Source organism: Bos javanicus, chromosome 2 (assembly GCF_032452875.1).
Source record: "Bos javanicus breed banteng chromosome 2, ARS-OSU_banteng_1.0, whole genome shotgun sequence".
Lineage (NCBI taxonomy): Eukaryota > Metazoa > Chordata > Mammalia > Artiodactyla > Bovidae > Bos > Bos javanicus.
Genome location: NC_083869.1, coordinates 49,027,341 through 49,054,400, shown reverse-complemented (window position 1 = coordinate 49,054,400; position 27,060 = coordinate 49,027,341). Strand labels below are relative to the sequence as shown.

The 27,060-nt window shown below is 40.0% G+C and overlaps 1 long non-coding RNA gene across 1 annotated transcript in view; it reads right to left on the bottom strand.

Annotated features, from left to right (window-relative positions):
* LOC133235580 (uncharacterized) overlaps positions 1 to 27,060 on the bottom strand; it is a 149,886-nt gene that overhangs the window by 46,408 nt on the left and 76,418 nt on the right. The window contains exon 2 of the long non-coding RNA XR_009732598.1: positions 12,844 to 12,993. This is a non-coding gene — a long non-coding RNA (uncharacterized LOC133235580). The remainder of the gene's footprint in view (positions 1 to 12,843; positions 12,994 to 27,060) is intronic.

Sequence of the window (27,060 nt, the reverse complement as noted above, 5' to 3'; positions counted from 1 at the left end):
AAAATTTAGCAGCTTAAAACATTAAACGTGCATTATCTTACACAGATTTCTGTGGTCAGGAATCTAGGAACATCTTAGCCAGGTGGTTCTGGCGCAGGGACTCTCATAAAGCTGCAGTTAAGTTGTCAGCTGAGGCTGCAATCATCTGAAAGATTGACAAGGTATAAAGAATCCATTCTGCACATGGCTCAGATGCATGACTGGTATTGGTTGGAGGCCCCAGTTTATTATAGATTGTTGATGTGTACCTTCTTACATACCTACATGGACCTCTCATACAGCTGCATAAACATTCTCACCAAATGGCAGGTAGCTGCCCCCAGAGCAGGCGTGAGTACTGAGTCGCTTCAGTCATGACTCTTTTTGACCCAATGGATCATAGCCCTCCAGGCTCCTCTGTCTATGGGATTCTCCATGCAAGAATGCTGAAAAGTAGGAGATCCAAAAAGAAAAAGAAAGCAGGGAGGAATCCACAGTGCCTTTGTGAACAAGTATTGATTGGAAGTTGCACAGCATCACTTCCACTTTATTTAATGTATTAAATGTGAGTCACTAAATCCAACTACATTCAAAGATTCAGAGAGAGGGAAATTAGGCTATGCCACCTGAAGGGAGAAATATCAAAACAGTGAAGAACAAATGAGATTTTAGTACACTTGACTCCTTCATATCATTATATCCTATATCCAAATCACTGACAGATTCCTTTTTTTAATCTTCTGTGCAAGATTCATTCAGTTCATATGTAAATCTAAGATAAAAAATCTCATTCATTTTCTTAATAATTTAACATCTTTCCTTTATGATCTCATTAACTCTGATATAATTCCTCTTCAATAAACCCTGACTAAAATAATCTCAGTGTTTCTACTCAACTAAGAAACCACAATATTCTGCCCACCCAGTTTTCTCATTTGTTCACAGAGCTTCACAAATCAAGTCTATACTGATGCTTCTAGAATCAAGCTTTATCTTTAAACTGAAACTATTTCCTTTTTCTCTCTCATCCCAACAAAGAAAATAGTTAGCCTTTGCTTCTCAGCAGAAGCCACAATAAATCAACCTATTCAGACAAAACAGAGGTAGCATAGGAAACATTGTTTTAAGTCTAAAATAGTCTCTCCAGACTAGACACGAAGTGAAAGAAAGACTCTATCTTTTGTGTTGACTGATGTATGCCTGGTACCTGAAACAATGTCTGGCACACAGGGGCTCATAAACAGTATTTACTAACCATAAAAACAAGTAAAACTGAATGAGTGGATAAATGAGCTGCATGAAACATCCTCTGAGAGGTTCACCCTAAGAAATTGTCACTAACAAATATGATGCCCTCATTCCCCCACATTTCCCAGGTCACAATACTGCAACATATCTTTCCTATACATTTTCCTCTTAAGGTAAATACCTGTTGTCATTTTCATTTATTCATTAGTTATTCAAGCTTTAAAGCAAGGATACAAATCTGTGGACTTATTTTAGAGCCATTTTATTCTCAGTGAAAAAATAAGTTCTTATAATTTTAATTGTGGTATCCAAGACAATATATATATATACCCAAGACAATATATATATATATATATATATATATATATATAAACTGGAAATATTGAATTTGTGGTGGAAAACACTATAGGTATTCTGAAAATCAACCACATCAATACTTGTATCACAAACTCACTTGGTAATATAAACCAAATTGCAGCCCCTAGACCTTTTACTTTTTATTCAAATAATTAGTTTAATTCACATTCTCAACAAAGATTTATTGTGTTATTGTTTTCTACGGGTGTATACAGATATAAGCAAAATAGATATGATTACTATTCTCTCAGGAAACTCAATCTAGTTTTGTAGTAAGTCACAAATAAATATGTAATTACAACTCATTTCCTAACCAAAATAAAATTTTGGATTTAAGAACAAAAATACATAATCTGATGGAAAAAAACATATAGAAAACTTGTTACCTCTCGCCCCCTTACAATTGACATCTGAAGATGAAATATATGAACATAAAGTGAAAACCTCTGCTTAGCAGAATGTGTAAAATCATTCAGTGCACACCAAATAGGACTCATCTCTGCTGTCTGTGTGCTCTTGGTGTTAGAGGCTCTCCACTTGTTTCAATCTACTGAAAGCTAACTTCATACAACTTAATTCATGCCAAAATAATAGAATGTTTAAAAGGATAACTTCTACACATCTCAATATTATCTGGAATAATTTGAAAGTAAAAGTTAACTATTCCGCAGCCACAAAAGGAATTACTAGGATCTAAATCTTTTTCACTGTAGGGCAGAGGCTGCCAAAACTCAGCCAAGAATCAAAAATGGTCCTGACAGGACTTATATTTCACTCTCAACATGGATGATTTGAGGAGAGTTTAGTAAAGGAATAGGGAGTAGGGAGTAGTAGGAGTAGGGAAGTAGGAAGAAGGAAATGGAGTAGGGAAGGTATTAAAAAATACAAGGCAGCATGCGGTATTCCAGAGCTAGGAGTAGAGAGTGGGTGTCATTACCACCTGGGACTGCAGGTCCAAGGAGAGACCGTGGAGGCAGGGAGAGTGGTGTGGAAAGGGCCATCTGACAGAGGCCTTCAGCTTATGGAAGCGGTCAGTACCCAGCAAGCCCACAGGAAACCAGGAAAACAGGTTCCCAAAATGTGTTGTCTCTCTCAGAACTCATGCTGGTGCCCCCCCCCCCACCCCCTTATTCAAACAAACAGAAAGCAGAAGGGAAGGAAGATGGTTATGTTCATCCCAGTCACTGGCGCAGAGGTGGGAGAAGTGTGAAGTTGACCTGGAGTAGTAAGCAGAAGGGAGAAGGCAATGGCACCCCACTCCAGTACTTTTGCCTGGAAAATCACATGGATGGAGAAGCCTGGTAGGCTGCAGTCCATGGGGTCACTAAGAGTCGGACACAACTGAGCGACTTCACTTTCACTTTTCACTTTCATGCATTGGAGAAGGCAATGGCACCCCACTCCAGTACTTTTGCCTGGAGAATCCCAGGGACGGGGGAGCCTAGTGGGCTGCCGTCTATGGGGTCGCACAGAGTCGAACATGACTGAAGTGACTTAGCAGCAGTAAGCAGAAGATAACCAGCAAAAGTCAATCACTTTCATCCCTTAATGTTCACTTTGATCCCTTGTCCAGGCAAGAGATTTATTCCTCCAACTAAATCCATCAGATAGTCATCATGACCATGTTCCTACCTGAAACCTAAATCATGAGCCATCATTGGTTGTTTTTTCCATAAAGGATAGTAGGGAAGGAGTAAAGAAACAGAAACAGATGCAATTAATTAACATAAAATAGAATAACTACAGTTCCTCTTCTAAAGCTGGTCACAAGGTCTCTGTTAGTAATCAGAGCTGACACTATCCATTCTTGCCCTAGGTCAATACCTCAGTTGGATGGGGCTTTTCAGACAGTAAGGTGACTCAAGTCATTACTCCAGGGTGGAGGGATATGAGCCTTTAGTTACCTTCTCTTTATTGGGTTTCCATTGACCTGGACTACTGAGCAAGAGAAAATATTAAGAGATACCTTAGTGAGTCCTCTGGGTTCCAAATATAATTTTCTTTGTCTTTATTGTGTAGCAGCAACCCAATTTAACCCTAGTAATTGGCACATCTGTCTCAATCAGAATAAAGACTCCTTTTTCTGTTATCTGGTTCAGAAATATGAAGAGCCAGGCAGCAGACACAGCTCTCACCAGCATACACAGTCATTCTTTTGGATAATGGGTACATCAGAAGACCATGTTGGGATAGTTATGCTGGCCAGGGTGTCCAGGCAAGAAAGGCAAAACTGTTCCTGTAATTTGAGACTTTTCCTATGGAAAAAAAGCACTGATTTAGCCATGAGGGGAGGGACTAAATGTAATAAACTGGCTACCAGGTAGCCAGATTAGTCCTCCAGGAATTGTTTCCATATCAGGGCTCAACTTTAGGTTTTCTTGGTAGATGGGCACTCAACAGTGGCAGGAGCAAATAAAGCCTTGTGAGGGCATATTGTTGAATTTATAGGGTTTATTTTCTGATTGAAGGGTAGTCTTATAAGACTGAATTGATTCAAAGAAAAAGTTAAGGAACTGTCTACTGAGCATGTACGGATCACTTCAAGCTTTAAGGAAAACCCAACTTCTCTCTGAAAATACTGAAACACCCCAAAGTTTTCCAAGAAAAGTGATGTGGATTTCTTAGTCAAGTAAAGGCTGCTGCTGCTGCTAAGTCGCTTCAGTCATGTCCAACTCTGTGTGACCCCATAGACGGCAGCTCACCAGGCTCCCCCATCCCTGGGATTCTCCAGGCAAGAACACTGGAGTGGGTTGCCATTTCCTTCTCCAATGCATGAAAGTGGAAAGTGAAAGTGAAGTCACTCAGTCATGTCCAACTCTTAGTGACCCCACGGACTGCAGCCTACCAGGCTCCTCCATCCATGGGATTTTCCAGGCAAGAGTACTGGAGTGCGGTGCCATTGCTTTCTAAAGGCAGTTGACAAGAAAAATACATGAAGACTTGGCAGACTTCTCCCCATGAGAAGGATATCTTTCGCTTGCAAATTTAGAGGTTATGATTTTTTATTTAAAAAGAGGGTAAATAGAAGATATGGCATGTTGGATTCGTCATAATCCCCTTGGCTGCCTTTCCAGCACATATTTCTGTACCACAGACTTTTCTACTCAAATCGTGGTTCATGGAGCAGACCCATCATCTATGGTCTTGTTGGCAGTGACTACTGGACCTACTAAATTCCCTGGTGTCTTAGATGGTAAAGAATTTGCCTGCGGTGTAGGAGTCCTGAGTTTGATCCCTGGGTTGGGAAGATCCTCTGCCTGGAGAATTCTATGGACAAAGGAACTTGGCAGGCCCCAGTCCATGGGGCTGCAAAGAGTTGGACATGACTGAGTGACTAACGCACTTGATTAGAACCTGCATTTTAACAAGATCTCCAGTTGATTCGTATGTATATGTATATACATATGTATATCTTGAATTTTGAGAAATATAGTTGTAGAATCCTTTAGTATCCTTTGTAGCCAGAGTTTCTCATATGACCTACATTCTGCCAACCAGATGTATCTATATGTGTACAAGATTTATAGTAATAAAGTGAACCATCTCATATAGCAGTAGTTTTCAAACTTTTGCCTGCATCACAAACACAAATCAGCAGGCCTCACTCCCATAGCATTAATTCAATAGCTTTGGCATAGGCTCTGACAATTTGCATTTTTAACCAAGTTACCAGGTGATGCCAATGCTGCTTCCAGGTACCACACTTTGAAAACCACTCTCAAACAGCATAGTGGCAGGGGTGTCTGGTTCTTTGGAGGCCAGCAGCAATGGGAGAACTTGTCCAATGGAACATGTTCGTGATTATGGCAAAGGCATTAGGTTCCAAGGCCAATGGCAATAACAGCTTCCTTAGTAAGCCAGTTTTCAGTGTGGTTCTGGGCATTGTTCCCAGAAACTCAGCCTAGAGTCTGTACTCTTAGTTCTCCCAATAATTCTGTGAACTATCATAAATCCCTTGCCAAGTAAACTTGCTAGGTCAGATTCTGTTGCTTACAACTAAGAACACTAGCCAATGGAGACCTTACATATGCTTATGAAAGGAATTTTAGGGACTGTATTTATTATTCAGCCAAGGTCATCTCTTAGTGTATTCAGGCTACAATAACAAAATACCACAGATTGGGTGGCTTATAAACAAAATAAATTTATTTCTCATAGGTCTGGAAGTTGAAAGTCCAAGATCAGAGTGCCATTGCAGACTTCCAGGTCATACTTTGCATTATATCCTCACATGGCAGAGATGCAAGCAAGCAATCTGAGCCTCTTTAGTAAAGGCACTAATCCCATTCATGTGGGCTCTGCTCTTAGGACCTAATCACCTCCTAAAGGGCCATCCTCCTAATACCTTCAACTTGTGAAAGCTGCTAAGTCGTGTCCAACTCTTTGTGGCCCCATGGACTGTAGCCTGCCAGGCTCCTCTGTCCATGGAATTCTCCAGGCCAGCATACTTGAATGGGTAGCTATTCCCTTCTTCAGGGGTTCTTCTCAACACGGGGATTGAACCCAGATCTTCCACATTGCAGGCAGATTTTTTTACCATCTGAGCCATCAGGGAAGCCCAGGAATACTGTAGTGGGTAGCCTATCCCTCCTCCAGCAGATCTTCCTGACCCAAGAATCAAACTGGGGTCTCTTGCATTGCAGGCAGATTCTTTACCAGCTGAGCTTCCTTCACCTTGGGGGTTAGGATTTCAACATATGAATTTTTAGGGAAATACATTCAGATCATAAAACCTGGGCTAGGATTTTATGAAGGGACAATGTAGATAGAAGGGATTATGCTTAGTCAAAAATAAAGAATGTTTTAAAATAGCACCTCCTGTGTCAGGCAGTTTATGAACCTAACCACAGTAGCAGGTGACTGAAGTTGAGCATGAATCTAGCGCAGGTGAGGGATACTCAGCATTTGGAATTATCAAGGGGACTTAACCTCAATACCTGAGGTAGTAATAGAACCTACATTATGTAAACCCTACCATGTTGATGAACGAAGAACAATGGATGTTTTTTTAACATCCATTGAGAAGTAAATTCTCTTGGGTATCCAACCATATCGTAAAGCAGCAATGAAAGGCCTAACTTTGGATCATGCATAAATATACATTTAAAATAATTCTTCACAGAAAGTTGAGTTAATTATATGTACTAAATATGCCTTCTCTTCAAAACAGGGCTAACTACTAGTTATGATGATAACACTGTCAAGTGCTGGCTCCCTGAATACCAACAACACAGCCTGTTGATGGCTTGTTGAGGCAAAGCTGAGTTTGTCACTTATCATGGAAGGCAAGATACTCCCATGACAGTGCTTCAACAGTATCTCAGGGAGGCAAGCTTGTAGTTTGTTGAGAGTTGGAAGCTTAGTTTAAAGTTGTCTTTTAATTTGGAGGGGTGAGGTTGGAGATGGGGGATTGGTTACGACTGGGTCAGGACCATGAAACAGTAAGATAAGATTTTTTGAGGCAAGAGGTTCAAAGAACTTGGGGGTTCAAACTGTTTATTGAAACTTTCCATTGAAGAGTTAAAACCATAAATCTGGGCAAAGGTTTCATGAAATAATAAAGTGATGTTCATATAGACAGAACATTTTGAGTGAAAGTAAATTTCCAAGCTTCCAATATCCAAGCTTTGTGTGTGTATGTTGGGGATGGTGGGGGTGGGTGGAAGTAGGAGGCAAATTATTTTTGTTCTCACATCCTACTAGAAAGTAAAATTCCTGCTTTTTTACTGGAAAATGAAATTCTTCAGAGAAGGAATCTTCTACTACCAGTGCCTGGTAAGTACCTGGCACTCAATAGACATTGGATAGAAGGAAGGAAGGGAGGGAGGGAGGGAAGAAAGAAGAATGAATTCACAACAGGTTTTCTGCCTTTTCATAGAAGTCCTCAAGGGTATTGTTGGAATCAGACTACCAAGTATTTTTTCATGTGGCCAAGAAAATCCTAAATGTAATACAAAATTAATAGAGAAAATTCTGGTGCTTATTGGAAGAGTAAGTTGCTAAAGCATAGATTATACAATTTCAGTCTGAACAGGGGATGCTGCTCCCTACTAAAATAACAATTTGGAGGGTCCTCATGTTCCAGCCATTCGGACAATCAAAGCCTACAATGTCAGCACAGGGCAAATCAATATGGAGGAATGTATGCCCTCTCTCCAAAAATAATGCATCCTAGTGCATTCATGATTAACATCAACCCCAAGGAGAATTAGTGTTGGAGGGGGTCGGGGGGGATTCTTGACGATGACTGGATTTAAATTTGAAATCACTGAGAAACCACTCTGAGTAACTAAATGACATTTTCTGCTTCAGACTGAAAAGGGGACTGCAGATTAAAATTAAGTCTAGTTATGGAAAGATAAAGAAAGTAATATTTTTGCTTATCTGTGGTTCATGCAATTTTAAATTAGTACACAAACATTTATACTTTCCCTCCCCAATCAAAGATTTAGACTTCAAAAATGCCTATGCAAGAAGAATCCACATTTCCAGGAAAAGTAAGTATTTAAAGGAAACATAAGTTTGGGCTACCAAGGTTTAATGAAGCTATGTTATTATAAGTATATTTTTGTGGGTTCTTGAAAGCCAAACATGAAGATGGTATCCTAAAATCTCTTCTGAGGGTTTTCAACAACATACCTGTATATTTGTCACACTTTGTGGCAGATAGTATATTCCTTCCCTCCCCAATACATATTATATTATAGGCTTTCTGGGCAGATGGATGACTCCTTGGCTCCTTCCTTCTGAGTCACAGGGCAACCCAAAAATACTATAGTAACTTGGCTGGATAAAAGCCCTAAGCAACTTTCATTTAAGCAGCTAGGCACATCAAATAGGCACCTCTCAGGCCTCCGTCCTACCCACTCACAGAACTTAAGCTCTCCGCCTGATGATTCTATACTAGAACACATGCACCTTTCTGCCTTCCAGCCAATGTGAGGCTGTTCTAATTTGGCCTCAGCTACCTTAACTCTCCTAAAACTGTATTTTAAAAATCTTCCCCCTGGTCTGCCACCTGTTTTACCTCTTTTTCTTCTTCTTTTTTTTTTTCAAATTCCCAACTTCTTACTGCCTCTTTTTCAAACTATCCCCAACAGGTGTGCATCTAATCAAAGTAAGATTCTCCTGATTGTAGAAAAGTGTACAAAAGTAAATCCACATATGTACAATTTCATAAAAGGGAAATTGCATTTGGTAAAGGCTTTTTGTAAAGGTAATTATGTGTGAAAACAGCTATAGCAGTTCTATGGACAAAATGCTAGAGAAGCATTCAAAATAACTTTGAAACTTCAGCATCAGGCAGCTGGAGTCAAGAAGAATTTGTTGCAGTAGAAACCCATGCCAGGAGAATTCACATTTCCAAATAATATGTCTTTGAGGAATAAATAAGTTCAGACAGCCAAGGTTGTGAGTGAAACTATGAGAGTTATTATAACTAACTTTCAGTAGAAACTGGCTTGGTGCCTACAAATCTGCTTATAATGAAACCATAGTCAGATTAACATGTTTCATTTATTGATCCATTTATTCAACAAATATTATTAGAAACCTAATATGTTTTAACATCTCTGTGGAGCACTGGGAATACAGAGGCAAGTAAATACACCTTCTGACTCTGCACTCATGAACTTGGAGTCTCGTTTCCCCATGCAATGGCTGACTTTTGCCAACAGAAAGCAGCAGGCCCCCAAGGAGGGGGAAAAGCTATTTTCTTTCTTCAATTTGTTGTGCTTTTAAAGCTAAATAGTCAGTCTAAAATGCAGTCCAAATTTTTGTTCTCATGATCATTTAACACTTCAAAAGTTTTCCATAACTTTTTTTGTTGATGTTTTAAAATCCAATCTTTAGTGGTATTCCTCTTTCAGAAAGTTTAATCCTAGAGGAATATCCCTGGACTGCATTTTTCCCATCAGTAAAATTTAAATTCGTTACTCCAATAGGAAAGTCACAATCCTACCATTTCTATAGGAGTCATGATCTACTCTCCCCATGATGCAGAGGAAACCATAATTCACCCTTCATTGAAACTGGTTCATTCATTGATTCTCAGATACAGGGATTCATTTGAATTAACATTTGATGAGCAATTACTATAGGCCTGACAATGAATTGAGCCATAAGGATACATAAGAAGACATACACTCTGCCAAATAACTTCTAGACTACCACTACAAATATTAATACTACTAGTACTACCATCACTGCTAATACTAATAGTAATAACTCACTATCAGTGAACAAATTACTTTTAGAAAAAGAATTGACCAGTTCTGCCAAAGTAAACTGATCAAAATTTTGCAGAAGAGGAAATATTTGATCTAGTTCTCAATAAACACGTAGCTGCTACTGCTGCTAAGTCACTTCAGTCATGTCCAACTCTGTGTGACCCCATAGACAGTAGCCCACCAGGCTCCCCTGTCCCTGGGATTCTCCAGGCAAGAACATTGGAGTGGGTTGCCATTTCCTTCTTTAATGCATGAAAGTAAAAAGTGAAAGTGAAGTCACTCAGTCGTGTCCGACTCTCAGCGACCCCATGGACTGCAGCCTACCGGGCTCCTCTGTCCATGGGATTTTCCAGGCAAGAGTACTGGAGTTGGGTGCCATCGCCTTCTCCATAAATACATATCATTTTGCCCTAAATTATAACTTGTCTTTGAAACAGAGTTTTATGAGATGTGTTCCTGAATTCTGAAGCACTGTGTTTGTTAGTAGTCTACTTTGCCAGAGAAGGCAATGGCAACCCACTCCAGTACTCTTGACTGGAAAATCTCATGGATGGAGGAGCCTGGTAGGCTGCAGTCCATGGGGTCACTAAGAGTCGGACACGACTGGGCGACTTCACTTTCACTTTTATGCATTGGAGGAGGAAATGGCAACCCACTCCAGTGTTCTTGCCTGGAGAATCCCAGGGACAGTGGGGCCTGGTGGGCTGCCATTTATGGGGTCGCACAGAGTCGGACACGACTGAAGCGACTTAGCAGCAGCAGCAGCAGTCTACTTTGACATTTCTTCTGACCCAAGCATCCCAACAAGTAATAATATGGTCTTTAATTTGATTAGCCAATTGCAAGGCACATTCTTAACCATTCAACTTTTTCCTTAAGAATGAGCAATCTATAGGAGTTACTTATTAACTGAATTATTCTGATGAATGCTTTGATGTGAAAAGGTTCTGTAAGAGTTAACACAGTTTTGACAACAGAATGAACTGGTCATAGTAAACACCTTATTCCAACACAAGAGACAACTCTACACATGAATATCACAAGATGGTCAATACCAAAATCAGATTGACTATATTCTTTAAATTGAAGATGAGAAGCTCAATACAGTCAGCAGAAACAAGACTTAGAGCTGACTGGCTCAGATCATGAGCTCCTTATTGCAAAATTCAGGCTTAAGTTGAAGAAAGTAGGCAAAAACACTAAACCATTCGAGTATGACCTAAATAAAGTCCCTTGTGATTACACAGTGCTGGTGACTAATAGATTCAAGGGATTAGACCTGGTAGACAGAGTGCCTGAAGAATGATGGGTGAGGATTTACAACACTTTCAAGAAGAAGTGACCAAAACAATCCCCAAGAGAAAGAAATGCAAGAAGGCAAAGGAATTGTCTGAAAGGGTCTTACAAATATGTGAGGAAAGAGGAGAAGCAAAAGGCAAAGAAAGGGAAAGATATACCCAACTGAATGCAGAGTTCCAGAGAATAGAAAGAAAAGACAAGAAAGCCTTCTTAAGTGAAAAATGCAAAAAATAGAGGAAAACAGTAGAATGGGAAAGACTAGAGATCTCTTCAAGAAAATTAGAGATAGCAATGGAATATTTCATGCAAAGATGGGTACAATAAAGGACAGAAACAGCAAGGACCTAACAGAAGCAGAAGAGATTTAGAAGAGGTGGCAAGAATACACAGAATAACTGTACAAAAAAATGTCTTGCTGCTTCTGCTGCTAAGTCGCTTCAGTCGTGTCCGACTCTGTGCGACCCCATAGACGGCAGCCCACCAGGCTCCCCCGTCCCTGGGATTCTCCAGGCAAGAACACTGGAGTGGGTTGCCATTTCCTTCTCCAATGCATGAAAGTGAAAAGTGAAAGTGAAGTCGCTCATTCGTGTCCGACTCTTCAAGACTCCATGGACTGCAGCCTATCAAGCTCCTCCATCCATGGCATTTTCCAGGCGAGAGTACTGGAGTGGAGTGCCATATAAGCACAATGGTGTGGTCAGCCACCTAGAGCCAGACATCCTGGAGTGTGAAGTTAAGTGGGCCTTAGGAAGCATTATTACAAACAAAGCTAGTGGAGGTGATGGAATTCCAGCTGAGCTATTTCAAGTCCTAAAAGATGATACTGTTGAAGTGTTGCACTCAATATACCAGCAAATTTGGAAAACTCAGCAGTAGCCACAGGACTGGAAAAGTGTGGTTTTCATTCCAATTCCAAAGAAAGGCAATGCCAAAAGATGTTCAAGCTACCACACAATTGCACTCATTTCACATGCTAGCAGAGTAATGCTGAAAATCCTTCAAGCTAGGCTTCAACAGTACGTGAACCAAGAACTTCCATATGTACAAGCTGGATTTAGAAAAGGCAGAGGGACCCAGAGACCAAATTGCCAACAACCATTGGATCATAGAATAAGCAAGGGGATTCCAGAAAAGCATCTACTTCTGCTTCATTAACTACACTAAAGCTTTTGATTGTGTGGATCACAACAAACTGTACAAAAATTTTAAAGAGATGGGAATACCATACTACCTTGCCTGTCTCCTGAGAAACCTGCATGCATGTCAAGAAGCATCAAAATCAGACACAGAACAACAGACTGGTTCAGAACTGGGAAAGGAGTACATCAAAGCTGTATATTGTTACCCTGCTTATTTAATTTCTATGCAGAGTACCTCATGTGAAATGCTAGGCTGGATGAATCACAAGCTGGTGTCAAGATTAGCAAGAGAAATATCAACAACCATAAATAGGCAGCTGATACCACTGTAATGGCAGAAAGTGAAGAGGAACTAAAGAGCCTCTTGATGAGGGTGAATGAGGAGAATGAAAAAGCTGATGTAAAACTCACATTCATCCATTGACATGAATCTGCCACGGGTGTACATATGTTCTCCATCCTGAACCCCCTCCCACCTCCCTCCCCATCCCATCCCTTTGGGTCATCCAGTGCACCAGCCCAGAGCACCCTGAGGAGTGGAGAATGACCAGGAGGGTAGAAAAATCATAATAAGAATGGTAAGGAGAGCTTACCCCCACAAGTGGTGGTGTCTTCATCCTAGTTGTGTAGTCTCATTGGGTCATCATTGTGGGAAAACTTGAAGTCCACTGAAGTTTTCCCAATCAAAAGGCAACATGCTTCTTCATCTTCTTTGTCTGTGTATCATTAAGTGTGTCCTTTACCTACAACAAAGCACTTATAATATTTTCTTCTGTCCATTACCATTTCTCCATGGATCACCATCAGCCTGTGACAACTATACAGGCTATTATCTGGTATGTAAATAAATACCATTGCTCTTGATTTTAAAATGTCCCACACCATTAGCTTACAATATAGTCATTCTCAAAATCTCTAAAATACATATGAAAACATTCCCTTCCCAAGGGCAAAAACTTCAATACTGAAAATAATGTCTTATGGGCAGCTAAATGCCAAAATCTCAGAGAAATACAAAGTATAAGGAAAACAGATTTGAACTGAGAAACACTTACAAAAAGAGATTATCTGTAAAAAAGGAAGAAAATTAATTATATCTTACTTTTTACACCATTACTCTAAGTGTGACCCAGCTTTAGAAAGGGTTAATTGCTCAGCCGTTAATTGCTCTGACTCTTTGCAACCCCATGGACTACAGACCACCAGGCTCCTCTGTCCATGGAATTCTCCAGACAAGAATACTGGAATGGATTGCCATTCTCTTCTCTAGGAGATCTTCCTGACCCAAGGATCAAACATGGGTCTCCTGCATTGGAGAAGGCAGATTCTTTGCCTTCTGAGCCACCAGGGAAGCCCCCAATTTTAAGTAAGAGTTGAAAACAAAATAATAAAATAAACATAAGGAGTCATCACCTCTATCCTACTGCTTCCATTGGTACTCATCATACCCTTCTACCTTAAAACCTTTCTAAATTATTTTCACGAGAGCAACTCACAGGAAAAAAAGGACGGAAGAAGGAGGGAAATGTCAATGCACACTGTACCTTAGAAGGTCTGATCGTCTGAAGTAAGTTTTATACACAGACGAACTCTGAAAATGTGCATGCAGAAACAATTTTTTTTCAAATTTCTTCTACACTTAATGACAAACATAATAGGGAATGTGGTCTACCTAATGAAGAGCAGAAGTTTTGGCAATTGGCTAATCATCTCTGCCGCATGTATGGCTCTACCAGACTAATTTCAGATAGATATTAAAATTTGTTCAGGAACTGGTATACCATCCTACTCTCCTTCTATAGATCTACAAGAGAAATTTGCTCATTGTTCAAGACTATAGCAAATGGAACTAGCATTTTGAACAGCCGGGATAGTATCCAGATTAAAGTTTTAGAGCAGTGTTCTCAATTCAGTTAGCTCCAGAGTCTTCTTTTTATGACAAATACTTCCTTTACTCCTGAAGCCAAATTCATATATGTTATAAACTATTTACACAAATAATATCCAAAAATATTACTATAATTCCATAACTATACTATAAAGTAAAAAGAATGGAGAGGTAATTTATAATAAAATGATATGCATTTCTAGATGAAAATGCTCAGGTATAATAACAAGAAGCCATATGAAGTAGTCAGATGTTTGTGTCTATACTTAGAATCAGCACGAATGCAACAACTACAAAGGGACTCAGGTACAGGTGTGTTGCATTGGCAACTCATATGCCACAAATGGCGTTGCCATTGGTGACATGATTTTCTGAAACAGTGAGCAAGTCTTGATAGAGTTCTAACAAAACAAATTACAATCTTTTCTCAATTTACAATGTGGATGCATTCCTAGAAATTTCAGGGTATAATAAATTATGTGTTTATATATAAAGTGGAATTAGGCTTTAGGTCCAAATAATTTTAAGAACACTTGTTTCACCTACATGAATGTCTGGTAGGATATTTGGAAGTCATGCGGGAGGCAGAACTGTACTCATTTCATGGGCTATCCGGCACACTGCAGGACATCTTAAATCACTGACCTCCACCCAAATATCACAATGAGCAAAGATGCAACCACAAACTTAAAAATGCCCCAAGATGTGGTACTTTCCTGTTAAGAATGACTAAGAAAAGAAGAAGGCAAGTCGTTAGTGTGCAGAAATCAGAGGAAAGAGGTAGGAAATGAGTCAGAGTGGTAAGAAAGGTCAAAATTATTGTGCTATTTTTACGTTCAACTATTGTGGGGAACTGTCAAAGATTTTAAGAAGGAAGCAAGATGATTTTAAAATATCACTTAGTTTACTGTGTATAGAATGAATTATAAAGGTCCAAGGGTGGAGGGATCTACAGACCAATTAGGAAGCCATTGCAAGTAAATTTGGAAAGATGATAATGTCTTGTGCTAAGATGACAGAGATGGATATGGAGAAACTGGTGTATTTACAGTTTTTATATTTGTGATGAAGACCAGAGAACTTACTGATAAAGTCAGATGTGGCAGGTGAGGGAAAGGGAATCAAGAATTGTTCATAAATGTTTTGGCAACTAGAGAAAGGGTGGACATTTTATGAACTGTAAAACATAGGTAAATGAAGAAGGTTTGATGAAAAAACAAGAGTTCACTTTCATTTTAAACATTTTGAAATGCCTACTAGATATGCCAGTGAAGTAGGCAGGTGTATATATTGGTCTGGAGTTCAATGAAGCAGTAAAGGGAATTAAATAAGTGAGAGAAAGTGTATAGATGAATCAACCTGGGAGACTTAGAAAGAGTAACCAGTGAGGAAGGAAAAGATGGTACTGCTAAATTTTTTTAGAAGGTGGTGCATCCTTGTTTTATACTGAATTGTTGAATTATACTGAAAGGCTGAGTAAGATGAGAGTGAAAAATGATCATTGATGTTGGTAGAGCCTTTCTACCCACCTGCACTCACTAAAGCATGTTACTGGGGAATACCTGAAACTTTGACTGAGGACTATATTTCTGGGCACAGGATCGCAGTTAACTCACATGGAGGACAAACAAAAGTACAAGAGAGGTAATGCCCCAAGGTAGTTTTCAACCGATGATGAGTAAGGAATTGTTAGATAAATACCCAGCTTCTTCACCACTAAGGGAGGAAGACATTGAAGTATGTTCTATACTACTTCCCATAGATTACTCACCAAGGATTAAGCCCCATGTGCCTACACTGGTAACTATCTTGTAACATACATCTTATTGCATTCCTTCCCTTGCTATCTTCTCCCCTGCACTAGTGTTTCTTGGGATGACATCTTAAATCAATTCAACATACATTTATGATTTCAACTTTGTTAAAATACATCATTTGATGAAAGGCTGATATAAAACAACTAAATTGTTGGTATTGGTTTATTTTGGGTGGTGAGCATATCAGGGGGGATTCTTTGCATTGCTAATGGCAGGAAACCCATCCCATAGCTATTTAGTCACTAAGTCATGTCCAACTCTTTTGCAACTCCATGGACCGTAGCCAGACACGCTCTTTTGTCCATGGAATTCTCCAGGCAAGAATATTGGAGTGGGTTGCCATTTCCTCCTCCAGGGGATCTTCACAACCCAGGAATCAAGCCCACATCTCCTGCTAGCAGGCAGATTCTTTACCACTGAGCCACCAGGGAAGCCTAATATTTTTTCTGTGTATCCAAAAAGTGCACTCTGCCCATCTTATGATCTCACAATGTTCTGTGTTTCTTTCTAATACCTCTCACACTTAAGATTGTTTAGTCCCTTTTCCAACTAGATTGCAAATTTAATGAGGACAGGGAATGTATCCCCAGCTTCTAATACTGTAGGAAATTTATATTAGCAAGAAAGAAAGCCCCTGTTGTTTTATCCTTCGTTGAAACTGAGATCCCAGAAATTCTATGTCTAGAAAACTAAGAGTATGTTATATATAATATATGCTTACAAGTACTTTAAAAAATAATAGTAAAGCAAAACAAAAAGAGTGGAAAGGAATATTTCAAAATGTTGAATGGCTTTCTTATATTGTACCAGAGGCAGAAAAAGTAAGGAGATAATGGTTTTCCATTTTCCATATTTTGAGAACAATATAAAAGAATCATGTATTTCATTTACAATAAAAACATTTTTAATGACAAAATTATCCACTGCTCAGATTCATGAAGAAAAGATGTACACTTAAATAAAAATTACCAAGGTTAATTCTTATAACTCCCAGCTGACATTCTCAGAGAGATCAACTAACTCCAGTTTTCAAACATTTTTAGCATTTGAAATTTTTTCAGCTGGAGTCTTATGTGAAACCTGATACATAGAACAGTTGCAAACAGAATTTTCTGGTTGAAGTAGGATGGGAAACAAAGTCAAGCCACTGAGACACCACACTTCTCCCACCTATCCTCCCAGAACAGCCCTGAGACTTATGCAAAGAACCTAAGCCTACAGAGAACACAGTTTGAAAACTGTGGATCTCACTCAAACATGGCAAGGACAACAAATCCAAGCCCCATAATCTACCAGTTGAAACCCCAAACAGATTGGTAGCCCTCAAATCCTGATGAGATTGTGAGTCTCTATTTTTAAATATATAAATTGGATCAAAAGTATGTAATGGATATTTTGGCCACCTGATGCGAAAAGCTGACTCACTGGGAAAGATCCCGATGCTGGGAAAGATTGAGGGCAGGAGGAGAAGAGGGCAGCAGAGAATGAGATGGTTAAATAGCATCACCAATTCAATGGGCATGAATTTGAGCAAATTCCAGGAGATAATGAAGGACATGGAAGCCTAATGTGCTACAGTCCATGGGGTCACAAAGAAAGAGTCAGATGTGACTGAGCGACTAACAACAACAAGGACCTTTTGCTCATGGGAAAGGTTATTTATTTATTTTAATATAAAGTCTGTACTTTCTCTCTTCTCTTCTTTCTTCTCCTTTTCTTTCCTCTTCCTCCTTTTCTCCCTCTTCCTTCCTCTCTCTCTATCTCATTCTCTCTCCACCCTCCTTCTCTCCTCTCTTACATTCCCTCCTAGAACAATTCAGCTTTAAAGCCATGAAGTGGAATTGAGTACAGTAAATTTCCTAGCCAGGATAGAGGAGATATGGCCCACAGTGGGATGCAAAAGCCCAAGCAATTTATAATGACAACCATGCAGAAGGCAATGGCTGCAGTGGTCTGGCATCAGGAGTCAGAACTCAGTACAATGAGAACATCTACATTTGGGGTGAAAGGCAGGAGATGTCAAAGCTGGTAGAATTAGATAAATAGACTGAAAGACATATAAATATGAATATATAGAGAAACAAATACAAATGAGAAGGCATGGGAACAGTGATATCCCAATAACTATGCACACAGAAGTTGTTTTCTAAATACCACTAAGTGGAACTTGGCTCCTTGGAGAAATGGCTCGTCTTCGTGACTAGGGCAAAAAAAAGTTCCCTGTAAGGTTGGAACACCTTTTTGTACCAGAAAGCAAGAGTGTTCAAAACAGATGGTGATATGTCAAAAAAGGACATAGAAGCTGGCTTGAGGGGCTCCTACTGAACAAATCTGGAACAATTCAAACATCAAAATAAATAATGGCAATTACAAATTATGGCCAGTTGAATAGAAAACAATGAATTCATACTGATATAAGTAAATAAATGAATAAACTGAAAGTGTGATGGATAAATGAATGAATAGGAAGCCTTACAAAGACTAGAATATTTACATAGCTGCAAAGTATCATCTCTAACAAATAATTACTAATTACAAAGGGGAAAAGAGTAACATTACTGTAGAGAAGCCTGGAGGATACCATCTTTATTAAACAATCAAAGTAATAGCATCAGTAGCTAGACAAATCAAAATTTACCTAAGAAGATACAATGAAAGAATGCAGCATCACTGTTATGATATTCCTGCCAGATTTGCATAACTTGAATCCATTCGTGAGCAAACATCAGACAAACTTGAACAGGGGGACATTCTACAAATTAAGAGGCCTGTAATCTTCAAAATTGTTAAGGTCATGAAAACCAAGGAAAAAGGTAACTCTTTTGGATCTTAGGGGACTAAAGATTCATGAAAACTAAATGTAAGATGTGCTTCTGAAACGTCATTACTGAGAAAACCTATAAAACTTGAATGAGATCTGAGGATTATTTGGTAGTCATATATAAATGTCAAGTTTCTGATTTTGATGCTTTGTTGTGGTTATCGTAGGAAAATATTCTGGTGGTAGGAAATACGCACTAAAATATTCACAGTTGATGGGTCATGAGATTAGCAACTTAACTCTTGAATAGTGCAAGAACACCAAAGTCCTTCATACAGTACTTGAAACTCTTCTGTAAGTTTGAGATGGACTCAAAACTTTAAAAAATTACTGTCTAGGGTAGACTTTTCACTTAGGAATATCTTGTAAACCAAGTCCTAATCTTATATGACGGTAAGCCCCAACTCCTCTTGTTCTCAACTTGAGTGAGGTGTTTAATTCTCCCAGTTGCTAGGTTCAGCACTACCTTGTATATAAACGATGTCCCTTGGCAAGAAAATATAAGAAACTCTATTTTCCACTTTAAACATTCTCTAGTCCACCTTACTGGTGTCAAAACTTTGCATCCTTGCCTCTTGACCTGCCATCTAGAAACTGGGTTTCAGACTGTTTTCCCCTAGCTTCTTGGACTACGTCCTTGGCATTCAGTCAATGTTTTGTTTTATTTTTCACGATCTTTCAACAGAAAGATAGAAAGATATTTAATGGGCACCAACTATTTTCCAGACACTGTGCTAGACACAAGATAAAGATATATCCAAGACCCTTCTTATGAACACCCAGGATTGAAATTGACAGGGATGATAATTTCCAAATTAAAGCTCATTTCCAAGGTACTATGTGTTAGTCTTCACACACACACATGCACACACACACACACATTAGAAGGGAAAAAATGATAAAGAAAAGGACTTACAAATTGTTATTCTCTGAGGCACTTTCCATTAAAATGGACAGCACAGTTCTGGAAAATAAACGACCAGTACCTGAGCCTATTAAATTGCTGTGACTCATCCCTAAGTATCTCATTGGGCTTATAATGCTTCTGAATCAATTCTATTAAAAATACCATTAACACTTGCTTACATCATTTACGTAATGCAAAGGGACTAAATTAAAAGAGTTGGGAACAAATGGTCTATCTCAAAGCCTGGAGTAGTGCTATCGTATGCCCAGGGATTTCTAGTTCTTATTGCAACATGCTCCCTGGCACCAGTGAATGGGTAGGAAGAGCTGTCACCTTAAGGCTCCTTAAAGTGTCTCAAGCTAATTTGTAATGACTTGTCTCATCCTTAAATGTTGCCATTTGTAAGCAACATATCCATACTTGTGAATAACTTACAAGCATACACACCTTGCCCCAGACTGAACTGCTCTTTTTCTTTTGAACTGCTCTTAAAGAATCCTGGGAGGATGGTTCTAGTGCAGAGTCATACACTGGGTTCCAAACTTCTCAAGATAATTCCACAGTTAGAGTCTTGTCTAAACCTGTTTGCACATTGCACATGATATATTTTAATTAAAAAATAAATTTTAGCTTTATTTTAAAAATTACTTCATAGGTGATTAAAATACAATATCTGGACCATCTTGTCTAGAAAAGCTACACAATTATTCCACCCAGATCTCACTTCTATCCTATGTCCATAGGTACCACTGCTCTGTTTAGACCATATCTCTCAAGAGGCAGGCTTCCAGTTTGACATGGTTAACCAAATGGTCCCCCTTTTACAACCTTTTTTCTTTGTATGTATTAAATCTCTTGCTCCTGTAACCTAATCTACTTTAAAACCCAGTCACCCAAACTTGATGCTTGCCTGCTCTCTCCGCTGCAATACATCATATACAAAAATGACCAGAGAGAGTTCTAATCCCTAATCAAAGAAATGAACTAGGAAATGAGAAAAAATCCCACTCATTACTAAGTTTCTGGCAGTTTCAAAGTATTATAAAGCCCACTACTGGTAATACCTTATGTATTTATGCAGCTATCCCTACACATGGTGAGAGAGAATGTATTATAGGACCCACAGCACCATAGGAGAAGGAAACACAGATAGGCTGTTGTCAGTCCGTATGGTCTCTAGACTCCATATATTGTAATCATTTCACACTGCACTGTGAATGGGGTTGGGAAGTAATATTTTAACCAGATGTAGACAAAGAGATAATTTACATTTAATCATAAAACTTCATAAAGGACACTCAACAATGAGCAAGTTTATCCTACTGCCCTCAGATTAGTGTATCACTATTGCCAACACTAAGAAACCCATGAAGTTATGTGCCTCCAAATCCCCAATTTTCCAGAGCTCGTATTGTTTTTGACCCTTGGAACGTTAGAAAGTTGTTAGACATGTGTATATTATTTCTTGATTACACTCAGTGTGTCTGCTTCCCCAACAGACTGTGAACTCGTCAAGGACAGAGAATAGCTCTGTCTGGCTTTTCTGTTGTGCCCCCTGCACATGCCTAGTGCCTGAAACTGACTAGTAACACTCAATAAATACTTTCTGAGTTATTGAATGAATTTCTTTTTTAAGTTCATAAAAGGTATAGGTTAAGTTTTGCTGCTGCTGTTTAGTCACTTCGGTCATGTCCGACTCTGTGTAACCCTATGGACTGTAGCCCACCAGGCTCCTCTGTCCATGGAATTCTCCAGGCAAGAGTACTGGGGTGGGTTGCCATGCCCACCTCCAAGGGATCTTTCCAACCCAGGGATCCAATTGGGGGCGCCTGCATTGCAGGCAGATTCTTTACCACTGAGCCACCAGGGAAGCCCTAGGTTAAATTTCAGCACCCTGGAAATCTACAGATTCATCTGTATGCCCAAAAAAATAATCTTTTACTATTTAAATTGAACACTCTTGTTTTTCTAAAAATCAAAAGGAAATGGTAAAACTATTCTACATAAAGAAAAGCTGTACACATTTGGAGATGCCAATTAGGAGCTAGGTACAGATCCCTGCAACCCAAGCAGGGAGCTAAGTCAAGGCTGGTTACAGATTTTGTAAACCTTTAGGTAAGCCTGGTTTATCACTCCTAGTGTGTATCTTCCAGAGGTCCCTACTGAGAGACTAGTATGCTATTCCTGCTTGACAATTTTTGCCTCTTTATCTCCATTTGTTGTTGTTTAATTATTAAATCATATCCAAATCTTCATGACCCCATGGACTGTAGCCTGCCAAGCTCCTATATCCATGGGATTTCCCAGACAAGAATACTGGAGTAGGTTGCCATTCCCTTCTCCAGGGGATCTCCCTGAGCCAGGGATCAAACCCGGGGGTCTCCTGCATTGCAGGCAGATCTTTACTGTCTGAGCCACCAGGGAAAATCATGTCCAAATGACTGAGCCACTGAGCCACCAGGGAAGCACCTTTATCGCTATGATTGTCAAAAGCCCCAAACCACTTTTCAGAGACTTTCTAGTTTGTTTTTTAAACTCTTTCTCTTCACAGCTTAAGAATATTACACACACACACACACACAATGCCAAAGAAAAATCTTAAAAGGTGGAATTTATCCCCCTCTCGCCAGGATCTTGGTCCCTCAAGTCCTGACAGCCTCCATAACCCTGCACCTCAATTTTGACCCCCATTGCACTGTGACATGCTCAGAAGTTCTGCTGGGTTCTTCCTTAGCTACAGCCCTTTGCTGGATTCTGAGCCTCCCCGCAAAGGCCAAGAATTGGTAAACATCCCTGGGAGGAAAACAACTTACAAAATATCAGCTCATCTCTCAGTAATTATCTTCTTTTCCAGCTAACTTTGGCCACTCAGTCATCTCAGCTGTTCTCTAAACTCTTCAGACAGATCATTTTTATGTTTTGTCCAACTTTTATGTTATTCTCAGTGGGAGTACTGTTCTGCCATCAACTACTACATCATGTACTTTGGGATCTTTTTTGATTTGCTTTCTTTCTGAATATTCATCTTGGTTTAAAAGAATACAACTTAAATGCAAGTTCATAAAGGAAGTTTGTAACTCCTATCCCATGTTTCTGTAGCATGGATATGATTTGAATAATGTAGAAAGGGGGTGCCTGCCTCAAAGTGTTTTAGCCATATATACCTGTTACTTAAGATCCAACTATAAAAAAGATGTGTAGGGCATTGTCTCTGTTGATATACAGATATCTCTAGAAGAAGATTGGTGTCATTAACATTGATGATGATGGACATCAGGCCTTTATAAAGGGAGGAAGACAGAGGGAAAATATAAGTCTGAATCCTGCTAAGGAGAGAATTCCAAGATCAGACTTAAGCTACAAGGCACCTAGGGAAAAAGAAAGGACAATGTGATGAAAATACAGTGAGAGTGTTAAGCTTACCTATATTATGTCTTTCCCAGGACTGATTCTAGTTTGTAATGTTACTGTACCTCTGCTACTACTGCTGCTGCTAAGTCGCTTCAGTCGTGTCCGACTCTGTGCGACCCCATAGACGGCAGCCCACCAGGCTCCCCCGTCCCTGGGATTCTCCAGGCAATAACACTGGAGTGGGTTGCCATTTCCTTCTCCAATACATTAAAGTGAAAAGTGAAAGTGAAAGTGAAGTCGCTCATTCATGTCCGACCCTCAGCGACCCCATGGACTGCAGCCTACCAGGCTCCTCCGCCCGTGGGATTTTCCAGGCAAGAGTACTGGAGTGGGGTGCCATTGACTTCTCCACTGTACCTCTATCCAGATTAATACAGATTAGAAGTATCATGTCTGCCCAGGCTAGACACTCTTCCCAGGGGTGGATATAGAAGAACTTTGTCTGCCTACTTTTCAGAGGGTGTGTAACCCAACTAGCCCTAAACTAGTCTCTACCTTTCAATTTTTCTCTTTAGTAGAGGAAAGTTTTCCTTAGCCCAGTATGTTAACATTTGTTGTCTATATTTTGCTTTAACAATCATAAAACGTATGACAGAGCCTTGTGATTGCACACAAAAAAAGTAACAAATAGGACTGAAATAAGATTTTTGATCCTTAAGTCTTAGTGCTATGAGCAACATATGTTAAATCAATTTCTGTATGTCCAAACTTTGGACTTAGCTTTGGTTTGAACTAATAGCAAATTCTGTTACTCATTATGAAATGGGTGTGTTTCCTGTTACCAAGGAAATAGGAACTGATCTGCATCAAGATGCTTTATACAGAGACAGAAAAAACACAAATCAGTATTTTTGATCAATGTTAGATCTCCTACTAGCATGTTGCAGCTGGGATAAAGCAATGACACCTGTTATCTGATGAGGTATACATGGGGTGGACCAAGCCATGAGAGGAAAGCCACAAGGCTGAACTGCTGCAGAAGGTGTTTTTTGTTTTGTTTTGTTTTGTTTTCAAAATTAAGAAAAGTCGTTACAACCCCTGTCAATCTTGGACCCTCATGGCCAAATCTGTTGTAAGGCCAAGAGACAGCACCTATATCTCAAAAATTGATGAGCAGAAAGAAATGGAAAAATACTCTGACCTTAATGACAGATTTCAAATTGGGGTGGAGTGGGGAGGCAGAAAATAATCTTTATTAATCTCCTACCATATACCTATTAGACTTATTTACATGCTAAAATTTAACTTTCATATCATTCCTGTTAGTTGGAGTAACATCCTTAAAAAGTAATATTAGGGACTCTAAAAAATTAGATCACTTATCCAAGATGGTCCCCACTAAGGAGTGGTAGATTTGAGATTTAAACCTTGGAAGTTCCAATTTCAAAGCTCATATGTCTTCCATTACCCCATGTTGAAATATCCACTTTGTATCACTGTTTCATTTGAACCTGATAAAGACCATACAACTGTGTTGGCCAAATTCAACACCTTTTTAAATAACACAGCAGCAGAGGTCTAAGATGGTTGGGTAGGAAGATCCTGAGCTCATCTCCCGTGGGACACACCAACTCTACAGCTACATATGAAACAATTCTCTTTGAAAAAGAAGTGAAAACTAGTTGCACTGCTTCTCAACAACAATAGATAAAAGAACCACATCAAGATGGGTAGGAGAGGCAGGGACATGGTCTCATGAAAAACTCAACCCCAGTACGGTGCTTCATAATAGGAGGGGTGCTCACAAGTCTGGAGCTTCTCCCAGAGGAGCAAGGGGGTTGTGCTTGACAACAACTACCCCAACCCTTGGGACTTGCATCAAAGAGACAAGGCCTCAAAATACCTGGCTTAGAAAACCAGCAGACCTATGTCCAAGGGACACAAAGGGCTATGGAGAACTGAGATTCTCCTTTTGAAAGGCTTATGTGAAGTCTCACTTACCCTGGGGCCCAGCACAAAAGGAGCAGTTTGAAAGTGTCTAGACTACATGAGAAGGAGATTCACTTGCTAATTTTAATCCATCTGCTAGAGGGGTAGTGGAAGACAGGACTCTCTCCTGAGGCAGAGGAGCTGGTGGATGCCATCTTTGTACTCTCCCTCCAGTCTGCTAGCACACACATGGCATCTTCCCACTTTCTCGCTAAGACCTGTCCTGTTGAAACTGGTGAGTGGGGGTCCCACTCACTTACTAAAGCTGGTGGGCACATGCAATCCACACAGGAGATGCCCCTTATTACCTAGCCCTGGTGGCCAAGAAGGCTTGCATTGCTCTCCACAGGATTGTAACAGTTGAAAACTTTCCTAGCAGGGAACCACCCCCAGGTTGTTGCACAGTCAGCAAACTGAAACATACCCCCAAAAGGCCTATTTACTTGTCCTTGAATTTCAGCCTAAGCTTCAGGCTTGTCACACATCTAGAAGCTAGGAAGCCTCTCTCAGGGAATGTAGATGGAGGACACTATCCTTGTGCACTCCTTTGGCCTCACTACAGCTCAACAATGCCTTCCAGAAAAGAGGTAATATACACTCCTCTGGAGACCAGATTTGTGCAGCTGTCACTCAGGAAAAAACTCTAAATTTCGTGGTCTGGATCCCAGCAGGGTTTACAGTTGTAGCCCCACAGGACTATATATATTCACATATTTTAAAAGCTGATGCCTGAGGATTTGGCTTCCAATCAGTCTGAAGCTGGGTGTTAAATGATATGCCTCCCCTTGGAACACTGACAGGGCTTGGCACACGCTCAACAACAGGGACCTATCAAGAGCAAATCAATCTGCTTAGACAATCACAAAGATTCAAGAGACAACCAAGAGCTAGGTTGAAGGATAAGATTCATCACTGACACAAGGCCACTTCTTCAAGACTGGGAGAAGTAGGTGTTTCATCCAATAAATAGAAACAAACACATGGAGTTCAGTAAAGAGAGGAATGTTTTCTGAAAAGATGAATAAGATAAACCTCAGAAAAAGACCTTAATGAAACAAAGATAATTAATCTACCTGATAAAGAATTAAAAGTAATGGTCATAGACGGAGAAAGTAGGTCAAGATGATATAGGAGGCAGATGCTCACCTCCTTCCACAAGCACACCCAAACTACAACTACGTATACAGCAACTCTCTCTGAGAATGACCTGATGTCTAGGAGAATGGCTCTGATCTAGCTGGGACCCACACCTCTGGTGAGTGACCCTGAAGAGGAGGAAGATATCACAGTTTGGGGGATCCTTCTTAAGGAGCAAGAGGTTTGAGCTCCATATTGAATACTTTAGCCCTGGCATCTGACATTAGGAAGATAAGCACCCTTGGCTGGTTTGAGTACCAGTGGGGCTTCACAGCAACCCACTCCAGTATTCTTGCTTGGAGAACCCCCATCCCTGGCAGGCTACAGTCCATAGAGTCTCAAAAAGTCAGACATAACTGAAGCGACTTAGCAGGCAAGCAGGCAAGGACTTAACAGAAGGTCATAGACAATCACTGTTGAAGAGAATATGTACAGACTCGCTTATCCCCTGTCATAGCAGAAAGGCAGCAGATTGAAAAGCACCTGGTACTCTGGCCAGCCTGCCAGAACCACCCCAGTGAACCCTTCAGCCTACACTAGGCTCCTGCTCCAGCACTGCTCTCTACTAAGGCGAACACTGTCATTGTACCATGCAGAAGCAGAGCTCACTCAGAAGAGCAATGCTAGCCCCTCAGGCCCTGCACCTACCCCTTGACATGGGGGAGACCACCATCAAGCCTCAAAGAAACAGAACTAACTCAGAACTGTAGTTCTAGTCCCTCAGGCTCCTCCCAACCCATGCTCACCCCTGCACCCTTGGACAAAGTGAAAGTGGAAGTCACTCAGTCGTGTCCAACTCTTTGTGACCCCATGGACTATACAGTTCAAGGAATTCTATAGGCCAGAATACTGGAGTTGACAGCTGTTCCCATTTCCAGGGGATCTTTACAACCCAGGGAT